The sequence below is a fragment of the Passer domesticus genome, chromosome 10, assembly GCF_036417665.1.
Source record: "Passer domesticus isolate bPasDom1 chromosome 10, bPasDom1.hap1, whole genome shotgun sequence".
In the NCBI taxonomy this organism is placed as follows: domain Eukaryota; kingdom Metazoa; phylum Chordata; class Aves; order Passeriformes; family Passeridae; genus Passer; species Passer domesticus.
In genome coordinates, this window is record NC_087483.1 from 22,679,808 (window position 1) to 22,697,016 (window position 17,209).

The 17,209-nt window shown below is 37.9% G+C and overlaps 1 long non-coding RNA gene across 1 annotated transcript in view; it reads left to right on the plus strand.

Annotated features, from left to right (window-relative positions):
* Window positions 1–17,209, plus strand: part of LOC135308860 (uncharacterized) — a 45,877-nt gene that overhangs the window by 2,134 nt on the left and 26,534 nt on the right. The window contains exons 4-5 of the long non-coding RNA XR_010369225.1: window positions 657–784; window positions 2,666–2,806. This is a non-coding gene — a long non-coding RNA (uncharacterized LOC135308860). The remainder of the gene's footprint in view (window positions 1–656; window positions 785–2,665; window positions 2,807–17,209) is intronic.

The following is a 17,209-nucleotide window of genomic DNA, read 5'->3' on the forward strand; positions in this document are numbered from 1 at the left end:
GACTAAAATATTGCTGTGCCGAGATATTCAGTTTCTGAAAAGAATTTTGCTAATTAGTTTATTGCTTACCAAATGTTTATTTATAGGTCACATTAGAAACACCTTTTTTAAGCATCTTGTAACTATTTAGAAAATTATATTTTAAAAAATTATCTGCTTTTGTTGCTTATTACTATCTGATGGGACTGCATATGGCCACACTGCAGGCATCATTCTCTAAACAGTTTTCTGCAAGGCTGAATCCTTCTGAAGGCCTAGGAAAACTTTGTGAAATTCTATGTTTTCTGGAAGAGAGCAGTTCGCTGCTCTTCACAGACTGCTGATTCTGGTCATAGCCATAAAAGGCCTAATTACAGCCTTTACTGGAAACCCTGTAGTATCCTTGGCACCTGCTGCTGCTGCACAGTGAGTACTTTTCTTGTTGCACAATGGAGCTGTCCTTTTCATTGCTCAGCAGTCTTGCTTCTCACACCTTCAAACAAATGCCATTGTTTCCTGGAGAAAGAACATTTACAGGGTGCTGTAGCATTCACCCTTCCAAATGGCAGAGCTGTCTCTATGGAGCTCTGTCATGCTAGAGGGCTCGTTCCAGTATACAAGTACTTCTACCTAACATAATCAGGAAAGGACAGCTAACATATAATTTCATGGTTTAGGTTGTCAGGTGGTTCTTGGCTCCTTAGAAGCCCAGATCACTTCAAGGAGAGCAGCCATTTGTTCCTGATGTTGAGCACTACACAATCTTCCTGTACCATCCCCTTCTATTTTAAAAGGAAATGAAAAGGTGAGTTCTCAAAGAGAATTACTGATTATTAAATTTTCATTGAACTAAAAATATAATCTGCAGGAGTTTAAAGCAACTTGCTGCCACTGTTTAAAAGTGGGGAAGGTAGAAGTTCTGATCAGATCCTGCCTGATATGAGAAGTTAATGGAAAATTGTAGGAAATACAATCTAGAAGGTTCTGGAACATATTGATAATTAGACCAAATCTGTGATCATTTTTAAATCAGAATTTTTTGTGCCAAGTTGCTGGTATTATACTTTGTAGCGAGTTTCAGAGCAATTCACAGAGTTTTCTGAAAACTTTTTTTGATTAAATGGTTCAGCTGTGAAAAAGAGAAGGCAGAAGTAAAACTAGAGCTTTGTGAACAGTGTACAATGGTCTTTAGTTTTAAATTCAGGTCTGGGTCCAGCTTTTGAATTTCTGAGTCTTTGAATCCAGGCTTTTGGTTTAGGGGCACAAGGTAGTTCTTGCAGTTTTTGCAGGTCTAATTAGAAGCCTAATTTCTTTATGAAAGAAGAATATGAAGTTGATTTTTTTTCTCTATTTATTTTATAAGAAAACCCTATGTTCTATGGGGCAAACCAAAGCTAAGTTTACATGCTGTGCCTGCACCAATTGACAGGTATGATCAGAGCTGTTCAGACTAAACACTTCTCACAGTATATAGGGAAAGAGAATGCATAGAGACCTTATATTGTTTTGATGTCCAGACCTAGGAAGAGTGGATATCTGGAGATCAGGGCTATGAAATTACTTACATAATTAATGGAAGACTTTATTTTTCTCTACAGTGAGTTTGCATGTAGTCCTGTTAGGAAAAAATCCTAATGCAAAGACTATATCTCATAGTCCTTGGGCACACACATGCCAACTCTGAGTTTGGAAGCATAACTTATTTCCATTAATCCCACAGTAAAATATTTTGCCTGACCTCAGAAAGTGTTGTAAAATTTATCACTTATGGAAGTTCAAAAATGGGACTACAGTGCTGGATGTTTATTGCAATATTAATAAAAAGTTTGTGAGGTCTTCATTTTTAAATCTTCTCTGTTACTATTCTCCTGTTCAAGGGTTTCTGCTCATTGCTGGATTGCCTGCTGATTCCAGTCTCAGTTCTGTGAAGTATATTTCATTTGCACATGCAAGTGTCTGGGTTTAAACATGTTAACAGGAAACATGTCATATAACAAGCATTGTATGAAGAAAAGCTCCTTAATTCTGTTGTTCCACAAGAAGAAAGAGTGTTGGTTTATTATGTTTGAGCTCAGTTGGGTTATCCATATAGTAAATACTACATCTGTATTGTAAATTATGAACCCTGGAAATGGTTAGCTATTCCCCATTTGCCTTTTCCTACTAGTGCCTTAGGCCCTGCAGTTAATTCCTCTTGCAGAGACACCAGCTTTCACAACACATTTGCAATATATTTCCCCATATCATACACACATTCTGGCAACCTAACTGTTCTCCATTATTGTAAGGTTTTGGTTTCCACAAGCCATACTATTTCTGGAATACTCAAGATTTCTGAGCAGACGCTTTTATCAACCAAGAAGAGTGTTTTTTCTAGATAGTTCTTAATATCCCTGCCCTATTTTTTTCCTTTAAAAAATTTTCCTTGAGGCAACACAAATTTTAAGGTGCCAGATGTTTCTGAGAATTCAGTAAAAGTCATATAAATTGCCTATTTTCTCCAATTCTTTATTTTTATTTAGTTTTGTCCGTAGTGGCAGGAGAAGCATTACTGATCTTGATTCAGTTTTAATTAACAGTCAAAAACTAAAAGACTTTACAAGAAAGCGTTATTTGTTCCTGCTTTTTCATAGCTGGAATTTGGCATTTTGGTTGATTAATGCTTTTCACTTTTCCCTTGAAATAGGCAATGAAATGAAAGAAACTATGATCATGGAAGTTTTTGCCAGCAGCAGAAACAATATGCCCAGGGGTTTCTGACATGTACATATTCTCTCTAATATAAAAGATTAAAAACTCAGACCAAAGCAAGTCAAAGAATTTTGAGGTAAGTCTGAAAAGTGTATTCTAACTTCTGGATATAAGTCTGAGCCTATGGCCATTTTAGATTTGATCATATCTATGGCTATGTGCCAAAAAGATTTATTGATAATAGCACGTCTTTTGTTTTCAGCTTTTGTTCTGTTTTCTAGCTAATTGATTATTTCATGGAATTTCGTAATTGATCAAAGAAAAAAGAGCAATAGAATTTCCTGCATGTTTGCTTCCTTGACCTAATACCCAAAGTTTACTCTTTGTTCTGAAAAAGTTCTGGATGTTAAAAGGGAAGAGGGTACTCCTTTCCAGATATGGACTTCTTAATACAGTAAGAGGAGCAGCAGCATATTTTGGATAGGTACTGCATCATTCAGGGAGGTTTGCAAATCATAACAGAATGACAGGGTTGGAAGAAACCTTCAAGATCACCGAGTCCAACCCATGCCTTAACACCTCAACTAGATTGTGGCACCCAGTGCCACATCCAGGTTTTTTTTAAACACATCCAGGGATAGTGACTCCACCACCTTCCCAGGCAAACCACTCCAATACTTTATCACCCTTTCTGTAAAAAACTGTTTTCCTAATATCCAACCTGTATTTCCCTTGGCGCAGCTTAAGACTGTGTCCTCTGGTTTGTCAGTTGTTGCCTAACATTGAAGTCCAGGTGACAGTGACCAATGACAGTAACCAACAAAGCAGTAGGATTGCAAAGCCTAGAGATGGTACAAGGACAATACAGAATTCCCAGAATAAACAGTGTTCTCTTTGGCATAAAACAGTTGTGAATGTGACTGTAAACAATCTAAAATGAACTTACAAAATACTTTGTAGGCATTGGCTCAGTCAGTACTGAAATGCATTTCTCCTTGGGTTAGAAAGCAAGAGCTGTTCTGATGAAAAGCAGTACAGAGGTGTTTGTTGCTGGCACTGGGGAAATGGTGCCAGTTACTCCTTTCTCAGAATGGGCCACATCAATCCCAAGCACTGAGTACTCATATAGCTAGTGAAAAATGGCAGCCTGGGAATGCAGTGCATTTATTTGGGATATAAGTGCAACATTGAATCGCTAACATCGCTTTCTGTAGATGGAATCTGCAACCATTTTGTTCTAAATTCATGGTGGGGGAGGTGGGAGGAAAGTGTTATACCCCTGTGAAGTATGGTGCCAGATGACCTTTCTGCCTGAAATAGTATGCTGCAACAGATCATACTATTGTACAAAGAAAGTAATTAATGCTACCAGTAAGTTGTACAAGAAATCATATCGTTAAATTTGAATTGGAGTTTTGCAATTATTACTTTTCACCTCCTTAAAAGGATTATGTTCTTCAATCTTGTGTTGGTGGGCTGAAGTGAAGTCATAAAAAAATTAGTTACAAAATTAATATCTGGCAAGTTTTTTCCATGTGGAAAGAAATGGGAGATAACTATACTCATGGTCTGGAAAAGCGCATGGAGGAAAGAAAGGAAAGTTACTGCCAAGTAGGCACATGCTGCTCAGATAACAACGATCCCATGCCTCACTTATAATGCTTGCTACTACAAACTCTTCAAACCACCCTCTTAGCAGATTTGATTTATGTGATTGAATATAGCTAGGATTGGGCTTGAAAGGCAACTGAGTATCTCTAGGCAACTTCTGAGTATGTCAACAGAGCCTGGGCAAGGAGGCCTAGTTTCCTCCTTCCCTGGAGGTCAAATTGCTTGTCAGAGACTTCTCTACTTGCTCCAAACCTCTTTCCACCCCAGCCTCCTACATACACACCTGCAAGCAGAGTAGGCAGCTATCGCTGGGAGCTCAAGGAACATGCTCCTGGCAGTGGTCTTGATGTGGAACTGCTATTGGAGATTAAATTCCCCATTGCACACCTGGAGAGGGGAGAGGCTTACCTGCCTTGCCAGCTCTTGCTTTGCCTGTGTTCTCTGCTCTGTTCCCTGCACCACCCATTCCCTTGCCCTTTCTCCAGTATAGCTACAGTGGGTGGCTGCGGGGCCTTCCTGCTGCTGGCTCCCTGGAAGGAAAAAATTCCTTTGTTCCATTTCTGTCGTACAGAAAGCAAGACTATGGCTGGTTAGGGTGATGTGGGAGGCCTGGACAGAGATGAGACCTTGCCTCTGTATGCTCTGCTTCTGTTCCTCCCAGTTGCAAATAGCTTTATGGTCTTTTTCTGAGGGGTGTGGATTTACTTAAGCTATGTGCCAGGAAACCAATTTCAGCCTCTGAATCCTGTAAACTGTATAATAGATCATGTGTTTCTGAGCCTGTGGTGAGGACAACTTTGTTGTCCATGCAGGAGCAACTTGGAGGACAGTAAGAGGAGCACCTAGGAGCACATTCACTGTCAGGCAGGTGCTCCTTTGCTGGTGAGAGAAATGGTGGAAGAGTGTTTTGTAATGCTGGCATAAGGCCTTCACCTTGAAGGCAATGGGCTGGTTGGGGACCAACCCAGTTTCCCTGGAGCAAGAGGGAGAAATACCTGAGAGTCTGGGAGAGGACTGTGAGCTCTGTCCAGGCATCCAGAAGCCTGGGGCATGTAGGGCAACAGCAGTCAGCGCCTGGCATTTGGCCTTGGCTAGACATCACTTTCACAGGAGCAACCCACAACAACTTAGTCAAACTCCCCCTTCCCCACCCCTACCCTGGAAATGCAGGTGACACCCTGTGTTTTCTTGTGAAACATATTTTCCAGTTCTACTTTTATATCCGTCCAGTTGCTTGGGATCTTGTATTTCTATCTGCGTGTATGGTTCTCACTAATTAATAAAGGCTGCCACTTTGGTGGGCCTTCCTTTTAATTTCTGATGGATGCACCGTTCTTGGAAGAACCTGCCTATGATATTCTAGAGAGAACCTTGCAGGCATATTAAGGGATCTGATCTTTTGACTAGTAAAGTGAAGTAAAAATGTGCTATCACCAGTATGCCAATTTTATTTGTATTATAGCACCTCAACCTTGTAATTAGGTAGATTGTGCTGAATTCAGTGAAGTTATAAAAACCTAAACATTCATTCAGTAGCTTTGATTTACTCACTTAATCATTTACTTGTTTGCAAGAATAATCTGTTCTGCATCCACCTGGAGCTTTTATTTTATTACACTTTGTGATCTAAAATTTGTCTAAAAGAAAAACCCTCAAGGTTGACAAGGACTAGGATTGACAGAACTGTGGCTCTTTGAAATCCCTGTTGTCCATTTAAATTTTAATGTTTCTATCATTTGTTCCTCAGTGTAAATTAACAGCCATGGCAGTGTGTTGGGTTTCTCTTCTGAAGTCAAGACTTTAAATTTAATTCAATAGCCTAGATTTACAGCTATTCTATATTTCACAAGGCAGAATCAATAATGTGACTGAAGTGAAGAAGATAAAAATTTATGGTATCTTGCAATTTAATGGTTGAAAAGATGCAATTGGAGAGATCATAAATTGTGAAGGAGTTTATGCTTCATTGCTCCTGATTCAGTGCTTGCTGTTAGAACTTGATTTGTGACTATTCACAAGGTGTGATTAATGGTGTGATCGATGCTTGCTTCAGTGCAGTAAAGCAGTTGTAATGCTCTTCATTAGAATAAATAAAATAAATTGACTGAGGCTTTATAAAAACTGTGTAACATTTAAAATCTAAAATGTCAATTTTTTTTTCCTGTTACAATTTAGGTTTCTTCAGGCAGTTTCCACCTACATCACATCAGTCATTGTCATTCTTTTTGGATATTATAGAAATCCATGTGGGTTTGGGTTAGCTTTATGCAAAGCTCAGTGAAGGGGAAAAAAAAAAAGATTTGAATAGGGCTGACTAGAGACTAAGATTTCTCTCTGGCTGTGTTTTGCCATATCCTGGAAAAGTACATGTATTGTCCTTTAGCACATGCAAGTTTAAAGGAATCAAGGCAGAAAATGAATCTCCCATATACAGCTCTACTAAAACCAATAAAAATTAATAATGTTCATTGTTTTTAAATGGGATGGATGTATGATTGGTGCCCTAGCAGAGACAATGAAGATAAAGAGTCCTTTTTGAATGGTGTTTTTTTGGTTTAAGGATGTTCGTTACATAATCCAAAGCTATCTCACACTGTGCTCTAAAACAGACAGGGGAATACGAGAAAACTGCAACAGCCATGAAAGGCAGTAGAATGTAATGATTTTGATGTTGTCATTTAAAGAATTTGGCTCCAGGAGATACAAGCAAGAAATAGGGTGGAGGATGCCTTGTGCTGTTTAAATTCCCTGCAGTATATGGATCATTTCAAAGCCTTACAAGTGTAAACATGCTGTGTAAAACCTGGGGGGAGGAAGAAATTGTACCGTGAAACTTAGGGAAAAAATTCTACTGGGGCTTGAATCTAGAGCTCTTTCATTTACTTTTGTTTCCTTTATAGAGAGATAAGCCTGTAACTAGCTGGAAAAGTTTATCAGGTTTCCACTGTGCTCCCTTGCTCTGATTTTCTTTGGTGTCCTTTGTCATGGTGTGTGTAGAGATTTCAGGTTTGTGTTTGATTTTAAGAGGAACTATAGGTAAATCTAAAATTACTAGACAACAAAGCACCATTTGAACAACAGCAGTGAACTAAATATTTCCTATAATTTTTCTATGTTAAAATATGCTGTAACAACTTCAGGCTTCAATGATAGTGCATTTTCTGATTGGAATTGCAAAGAGAATGAAAAATGTAAGGAAACTAAAAATGTTTTTGAAACATATAGCTATGTCAAATTAATGCTTCTATTATTGCACACAGTATTTACAGATTGGCAGTTGTAGCTTCATCCAAAAAAAAAATCTTAAAATAGATCATATCCTGTCTTTCAGCAGTCTGGCAGAAATTCAGATGTTAACTACAACACATTCTGACAGTAAACACATGGTAAAATGTGTGAGACTATAATGTAAGTAGCTACGCTTTTATTTTGTAGATGATTTTTTGCTCCCTCACTGTCAATTGAAAAGCCAATAATTCACATACACATGCGAGTTTCTATGAGTCATAAAAACTGGGCTGGGTAAGAGCAGACACCATGTAGCTGCAGCCATAGACCCCAGAGCATTGTAGCTGAAAAATCCCAAGAGCCATGGCACTGTAGTGGGCACAGAGGTGTAGTTAGATGCTACAGTCATGGTTACTTGACCACCTGAGTTTCCCTCTATCCAATAACTATGCAAAAACGTAGGCCCACAAGGAAACGTGAAGCTCTAGTTTTGCATGACAAAACAGAAGGTTGACTCAACCCAAAACTCCACCAATTGCATGGCAGAAAGAATACCTTGTGTGGCCGAAAGTGTCCCCACTTGTTTGGTTTGATTGTGGGGTTTCCGATATATTATCATAATTTGGGAAGAAGCAATAGCATGGAACCCTTAGAATCTGCTGTTTTACTTCATCATTAACAATTGCATATCAGTCTTGCTTTATAGAAGACTGAAGCATTGAACAATTTCTCTAATATCATATGCCAAATTTGCTGCAGTGTGCTTTCCATCATCTCTTTAGACCAGTACCATATTCAGAGAATCAGAATATGCTGAGTTGGAAGGGACCCATTGGTGGCCCTGCACAGGATGTCCTAAGAATCATCATGTGCCTGACAGGGCTTTTTCACTTCTCTTTTCAATATAGAAAGCCACAGCCATTTATAAAGAGTATCAGAAAGGATGCTGTGATAGGAATTTTTTGGGACTTTTTTGCTTGCTTTCAACCACTTAAAATTCTTTTAAGTAGGTATGTTTTCAGCTATTTTGGTATTTTGCAGATATATTCAGCCAGAAACACATGGGCAGTATATAAAGAGTAGGTTTTGTTATCAGGCTGATGAACGGTGATTTTGTCATATTTTTTCAAATGTGACATGCTGTAAGAAAATGGCTCGGATTAGGGCAGGTGCTGGAAGCAATATGACAATACTGAAGAAGCAGAATAATACAGTGCAAGGGTTTTGGGAGGGCTGAGGCATTACACCATAACTGCTTGTTGTACCTAATCTAATCTCCTCAGAAAGAGAGGCACTCTACACTGTGCTGTGTATAGGCATTCTTGTCTGGCTCCACCAGCACTGGAGGTTTCATCTGGCAGAGGAAATTTTTGTGAAAGAGGAGACTGTTTAAACTGAAATAGCTCTTCCACACTGCCCTTCACAATGGACTTTTCTTCTATTTCCTCCCCTCCATTAAATGCCTTGCTGCAGTCTAACTTTGTCCCCTTCAAAGTGGCCTAGACAAAAGGGTTACCCTTCAGGCAGAAGGAGATTCTCCATGTAGGAAACTACATGACCTGCTTGAAATACGAGAAGGATAGATTTACTGGTGCTGGTTCATCAACACACAAAGGTGTTGATGGTTCCTCTTGATAGTCCATTCTCCAGCTTTACATGCCCATGACATACTATGTGAACAACCTGGCAGTTTGTGGTTTCTATTAATTTTTTTCTCCAGAGGAAATGTTGTTTCTTGTCCAAGCAAATATATTTCCTCCTTGTTTGGGTTACATCGGCAAATATTGGCTTCTCCCTTGAATCAAATATTCCCTTCTCTGTTTTCCCTTTCTTTGTTACAGTGTCAGTGGTGAAGATTTCACAGTACCATAAAATTCTGAGTGCTTTCAGTTGAGGTTCTTGAATAATTTCAAGTTATAGGCAGAAAGGCTGAAGCATAGCACAATTTACACAAAGCTGTACTCTTATTTCCTTGAGCTTAACCCTGCATCCTGTCTAGTGGACCATCCAAGCAAGAGGGAAATCATGCCTCTATACCGAGTGGTGTCTTCCCAATTTTTGAAGGAGATCCTGTAGTAACCAGCAGATGCTGCTGCAGAGCATCAATACTAAACCTACTCTTGCTATTTTTATTAACACTGTTAATTCTGAAAGGGATGCCATCAATTCCTGTTTAACCTTTGCAAATTTGAGGTGGGCTGATGGGGTCTATTTCTTTGTTTCATATGAGAGAGCGTTTCGTCTTCCCTTTGCTCTTGCCATTTCTTCCTAGTTATGAGTGTCTCTGTCCAGTGTCTATCAGTTTCTTATAGATCCCTCGCAGTTCATTATGGTGTTGCTCAATTTATTAGGGCCAATCGTGCATTCATACCTTCTTTCATCTGAAGTGCACTTTTAAATGTTAGACTACACACTAATCAAGTTGAACATAATAATGAGAGCACGTTCACATTGTTAAGGTAAATGATCCAATGCATTCCTAGTGAAGACATATTTGAACTACAGTTTGTGCTTTTTGTCGCAATATTGAACATTCTGGACAAGTATGAATTATGTTGTTTTGCAGCTGCTTGCAAATATGTGATTATTATTGCATTGCTAGAAGAACGCTGGATATTTCATTGCAGCTTTGTGATAAATTTTTAAGTGCAATTAACTGGGGAGGATTTTATTGTGTAAATTTCTTCCTATAGATTAGAATATTAGCACATGAATGGCTGTGTATACATACACCTGTCCATACATGCATCTTTACACTTACACTAGTGACTGCTGTATGAGGCTGAGCTTGATACTATGCACTTCTTCTCAGGGAAGGCAGTAGCTATTTATTAGCAACTTCAGTGTTGTTAATACAGCCTGTGAAACTGGTGAGGGGAGCAAAAAAACCAGTAAATTATTACTTTGGAGATAGGAAGATGGGAGATAGTAAATGTATAAAAACTTTATCTTTTTCATGCTTAATGGGGCACATTTTGGGATTAGGGCATTTTGCATTTTTCCATTCCTCAGAAAGGGAAAAAAACTGTTTGATGTAGTTATTAAAATTCTATAGGAGTACCTAAAGGCTCTTTGTGCTGTGTGAGGAATTCTGTTCCAGGACTTCTGCAAAGAAAAAGACAGTTTTACATTAGTAAATTGGTCTGATTACATTCCTACAGAGCAAGTAGAATTAGGCTTCAGCTTTGTAAAAGGATGTCCAGTCTTATGACACAAAATGCACAGCTAAATGATGATGAAACATGTGCAAGGTAATCTAGTGAACATGGGTAGTGACAGCAGTGACCAGTAGCAGACATCTGTAACCATAATACAGTCCCAAGGTCCTGGTGTTGTTTTTCTACTGTTCCCAGTATTGTTTGTCTGCTGCTGTTTGTCTTACTGGCCAGTCTGCTCAGTAAAGGTGGAGCAGAGCTCACTGTTCTTGCCATGCCTTCCTTCTGGAGAGCAGCAGAGTCCCCAGGGCAATGAAATGCTTCTTTCTGTTGCTGCTTCATAATGTGGGTTGGAAGATTTTCTCCTGAGAACACTTCATTACCTACTGTCAGTAGACTCATGCCAGGATCCAAGTGAGGTGGTTCCCATCTGTGTCATCTGCTATACCTCGTAAGGAGGTATAGCAATCTCTTCTAAGTGGTGTGGACCAGATTTTTCCACACTCTGAAGCAAAACTTTCCACAACAGTTAATTTAATGTAAGTACCACTCCCAGAAATATATCTGTACTGGAGATCTTTCATTGCTGTTATTATGACTTTCCATGCATCAGTTAAGTGTCTCAGCATGAGGTTCAGCTGTGCTTTTAAGTCATTGTTCCCATTTTCAAAGCTGTAGTTTCATTTCTGTATAAAATTCTAGACTAATCATATCTCCTCTAAAGTCACATGGGCAATTGCACATTGAAGACAAAATTTGGCCTAAGCTTTGCCAGCTTTTTACAGGCCAGGGAAAATGATGAAAGAAAAGGGCATAAATCATGGAACAATCCAAGCTCTGTACCAAAGTCTCTAAGCCACATTTCTCAGAGCAGCACTGTATCCTCTCCACATCTTTCACCTCAGAACATCTGGAAAACAGTATTCTACAACTTAGGAGCAATATGAAAAGAAAATTTTCACTCTGAAATCATGTTTAGATATAAATACAGTTTAGAGTACAGTGGCCAAAATATTTACAGTAGGTTGTTTATCTTTTACCACTCCTTATTTTGTTACATTCTCTTGATAATTTTATTTTTTAAACTACTATAATTTACAAGGTAATATAATTGGTTTTCATTATTTGGCTGTACCACTCATGTTCATAAAATAAAGTAACAGTGAAAAATGGGCACTATGCCCAAACTCTCAAAGTTAGTTATATGTCTCTAAAATCCAAACTGGAAGAGGCAAAGCTAAAATTTGCATTTCCTGCAGTTGAAGCAAGCTTAACATTTTGCTGAAAGTGTCAGAAAGCCCAACCCAAATTGCATGAGATATAAGTGCTGTACGTTAGTAAATATTATCTTACCCAGCTGATATGAAAACACATGTGCAGCAAATGAAAATAATTTAATTTGTGATTTTTTTTTTCAAGAGAAAGGCATAATGCGTCACTTGGCTGTACTTCATTTTCCCTCTACAGATAAAGCAGTGTCATGCACTGTGTGAGCCCCTGCAGTGCTGTCAATGAGCTTCAAGTTCACATGGTTTCTGCAGAATGACTGACACTGAAAGGTGCTTTCAAATATTAAGCTGCCCTGCTTTAATGCATCTGATCTCTTTGGTCAGAGAAAATCCTAATTAGAGAAGAGCTATTTCTGATGACCCTGTAACGTTGTTGTAGGATAAGTACATTTTCTACTGCTCATAGTTTCAAATAAGAGAACTGTAAGTTTCACTCTTTTACTTAAGATGACACTGCATAGTCTGATGCATCTCTTTTCTCAGATATTTAGTCTGTATTCTCCTTTCTAAAATTCTGCTCAGTGCTATTGGCAGTTTTTTCACTGTTAATAACATTGTGGCTGTTGCTTTTAAAAAGAGAAAACATCTCATTTCTCATTTTGATTCTACTCTAATTATTATTTCTCTGGGTTTCCCTCTCTTGCTGTTTCTTTCATTCCTTCATTTTATTCTTTCCTAATAAATAGTTTTCCCTGAAAAGGTGGAGATCAAATAGTTGTTTCTGCAAAATTTAGCAGTTTACAGTGTAAGCCTATGTTTGCCAATGCTGAACTTGGCAATGTCCTTGCAGGCCTCTCAGCAGCACATTCTTACATTCTGTAGAGAAGGGGGAAAGTAAGAATTCATTCTTTTCAAACATAACACGAGCTTCTCCAGTTCCCCACTTTCTTTTTCCCTTCATTTGCAATTGAAGCAGCTCTGCTGCATGGCCTTGTTGCTGGACCTGACAGCTCTGTTGAAGGAGGGTGACAGTGTTGCAGGGTGTGATGAGTGCGAAGTGCTTTGGCACGGAAAATCAGGCTGTAGCATTACTTTTGTCTCTTTATTTGATGAATAGGATACACTTGTTGCTGGATGAATGCTCTGTTCTGAAAGATCCAGCTGGCTTCTGACCTGCATTTATACCATTCATGTTAAATAACTACACATTTTTAATTCTTAATAAAAATATTTATTGTATTGCCTGTATACAATTGATCAAATTTTTCTTCAGATGCTGCTCTACTACTTCAGTTTTGCAAATGAGGTGTCATATTTCAGCACCTTTCACTTGCTTTAGTTTAATAATTTCATAATTTAAAGCATCTTTCAGATACTTTCTTTTTGGTGATATCAGGCTGATTTCTTTATCATCTGAGAAGATAATTTTCCTCTCTAAGGTGTGCAAAGAGGATCATGGTAGAGGGCCTCTGGCAAATTATCTTTTTTATTTCTATGTTGTCTCATCTGAAAAGCAATTATCTATGTTTTGTAGTTTTTGGTAGTGGTTGAGAAAATTTCCAACCAATTTCTTTCCGTTTCAGAAGTGGACTGGTTATTTAAAGGTTTGCTTCTAGTGTTTTCCAGACTAATTTGCACTGGGCAAGCCCTTGCCATGATAAGTAGTTTGATTCCTCAAGGTAGTACCAGCTGAGCTGATAGGAAACAGTGAATCCTTAGAGTACTCAGTGAGTTTTCAGAACAACACGGTGAAGGCTGGATAAGTATACTGGCTAGCTGGCTTGTCCTGCTTCTGTAATGAGCTTAGGTAGTGTTAATTCTGTAATCTCTGCATCCCACTCAATTCTATGTTGTAAGCATACTCTCTAGCACCTTACTTTTGTCCTCATTTTTCTTCCTTTGACAATTAGATTAATAAAAAAGGATGCCATATTGCATGCATTCAGGAAAAAAAACCCCAAAACAATAATGTAGCTATTTTTAAGCCAGACCATTTACCAATCCAGATCTATAAAGAAAAATAATTTGTTAGTGGAAGTGAGTTGCAGCTTAAGCTCAAAGGTGCTGTCATCTGTCAAAATGAAATAGTTGTGTGTATACAGAACTCTACACCCAAGGACCTCAATGTTAAGACCATTAAACCACATAACATCCCAGAAAGGGACCTAATAACACCATATCTGTTATAGAGATCAAGGAGTTAAAACTGAGTTTAATGACTTGCCCAAGAAATAACTATCTGCTACTGGCAAGAACAAGAAAGGAACTAATTGACCCCGTCTTTCAGAATCTGTTTTAATCTTGAGACAATTCTGCTTACTTATCCACATCTATTTTACTCACAGTTTATCTTAACACATTTTATATAAACAGCCAGAAAACTGTAATGTGTCTGAATTATGTAGCGTGTTTTCCAATACAAAGGGCAGATTAAACATATTCATTTTTCTGTCTGGCTCCTCCAGTTCATAGTTTCATCTCCATGATAAGGTATTACGAAGCCCTATATTGTATTTTTCATTTGAAGATTTATAGACTGCAATTTTTTTCTTTTCCTGCCAGCTTATCCACTACACAAGCTAACTTCATACCTCATTTCTGCCATTGATATGGCTATTTTCTACAGTGTGACTGAAATACCTGGCGTGATAAATATTGAAGTGCATCTGCAGTTTCATTTTCACATACAATTGACACTTTTCAAAGAATAAAACCATTGCTGCAGTATTTACTAAGTGTCCCTATTTTAATTCTGATCTTCTTGAAGAGTATTTCAATAGAGCAGGAAATTCAACATAATTTCTGTTCATTTATGACCATGTTATATTATTTCAATATAATAATGCAGTAATAAAATGAGTTATGTTTATGATACACCATTCATATTAGAAAATGTGCATATAGATGCCACAATAATTTAATATTGCATTTCACTACCTCTTCAGTGTCAGGAGAATGCACTGTTCTACTACACTGTTACAAATGCTATATAAGGTAATCCTGCTGAAATACCTGTTTGCATTTTAGTTTTGCAGTGTTAATAATCCTGTATTACCAAAAAATTAAGATCAGTTTCAAGTCCATGTATTTGTGAGTGCTGCTTATTTCCACATTTTTACTTTGTCTGTTAAGTGACTCCTCATCAGATTAACTAAGTGTATTAAAAACACACAAGTACAGTGATTGGTATTAGTGTGTGAACTCCCCTAAGAGTTTAACGTAGTATTTCTTTTGCCACTAGTGTAGAGGTGTTTCTGCTGCTTGTCTTTGTGAATAGGTTGTCTTTATTCTTACTGCTAAGATAGCTGGCTTGCAATTTTATGTACCTGTCTTTCTGGAGAAAGGAAAACCACTTATGTTGGTTAGAAAGGCTGAAGGTGGGAAATAAGCTGTTCTGTCTGCCAAGGTTATCAAACTGTCAGGGAAATATGCAATGGTCCAAGTCCTTGCAGTCGCTTTCGCTATCTCCTGTGCTCCACTGTCTGTAGCTGTAACAATCCTTGTGCTTCAATGGGTCTGGTTCCTTCACATGGCTGGTTTTTGCACCACTGCTGTAGTAGAATCAGTGAAGTCTCTTTTGAGTAGAACTGTGTAACAAAGAAAGTATTAGAATCCCTATAACTCATGCACACCCTCTGAGTAACTCGATAAGCTCAATCAATGATGAATGGTAACCCTTCAATAGGAATCTTGTCAATTCTGAATTTTTGACATCCTTTTTATCTATTCTTGATCGAATCTAGACATGTTTTCTAGAAGAACAAAACACTTATTTAATGTAGTATAGCTATCACTCATTGTTATAAATGTGTAAGGTAACTGATTATTCTTCTGGTACCAACTATTAGTATTATAACCTACATTTCAAGAGGAAGAGAGAGATAGTTGCAATTACAGGGATTTTGGCACACTAGTTATTCTGTTTTGAATTGTTGGACATGAAATATCACAGGAAATACTGTGATATACAGATTTATTTTTGCTGCCTTTATGCTAAAGACAAACTCAAAAATAATAGTTATTATTTCTGTACATTCTTCAGTACTGCCTGGTTGAGCCAGGTAAAGTTAATTGCAGACATTCTTGGACAGGATTTGCTGGAGCAAAAACAAAAATAAGTGAAAAGGTAGTGGGCAAAGATAATAAGTGTCAATGGCAAAGAAATTGATAACTCCCAGAATCTTCAAGTCATGGCTTGAAATCCTCTCTGTTATTAGTGAGAAATGATTTGAAGGCCTCACTTAACTTTATGAGGTTTGGAAAACCTTCAGCACCTGCAAAGCAAACGTGGCAGAAAAGGCAAAAAGTTACAGGATGTTTTCTGGCTGGACTGAGATTTTCAACAACTTAGGATGAAACTTAGGAAACTTATTCTCCCACTTCTTGTACTGCACAGTTCAGCACTGTGAAAACAGAAGAGATTTCCTTTTTGGCATTGTAGTGGCCTCTCTTCTTTAAATGCGCTTAAAGGCAAAGCAATAAAGGGAGGTCATGCCAAACACACAAAAGGAATATTTGTTTTTTCCAAGGTGTGAAACAATGGAAATGATAAATATACTAAAATCTGTAGAGGTATTTTAAGTTTGGTCTGTGATAACCTCTTCTGATTATTAATCATGAGATTGATATTCAGGTGACTAATGAGTAACATCACATATTATTTCAGTCAATTGTATTGTTCCTCTTGATTTGGAAGAGGAGAAGCTATTCAAGTTAATACTAAAACAAAACCAAAAACATTTAGCCCTGAAGCAGTTGGTATTGGAGAAGTTTGGGTGTGGTAGATCTCATGGGTGGTCTCCTGAGAGGACTGGTGCTTAAAGTGAAATACCTGCTTGGATACTTCTAGGCCTGAGGCATGGCTTTAATATTGACTATAACAGCATCTACTTTGCTGGCTGTATTCTCAAAAGCATGGAAGAGAAAACAGAGAAATTATACTCCTTTGAACTGTTAAAGGTAATTAATTTTGTTGATGATATTATTATTCCTGATACTCCTGTTCTTCCATTTACTTTCATTCTCTAATCCAGCAATGCCTTCACTGTAGAGATTAGTAAAAGTTTTAATAGTTTTCAGCTGATGCTGTTTATTTAAGATGACCATGTTGTAGTGTTTGCCTCCACTTTTGTTATTTGCTTTGGATGTTTAGTGCTGTAAGAACCCAACTTTGGATCAATCTGCAGCATTCACTGAGAGACTGAATACCTGATATTTCAGAGAAGGGAAGTCATAGGATATGTGTCTTTTCCCTGGACTGCACAGTGGGAGAAGAAATTTTTAAAAGGCCAGCATAAAAGCCATTGATTCCTTTAA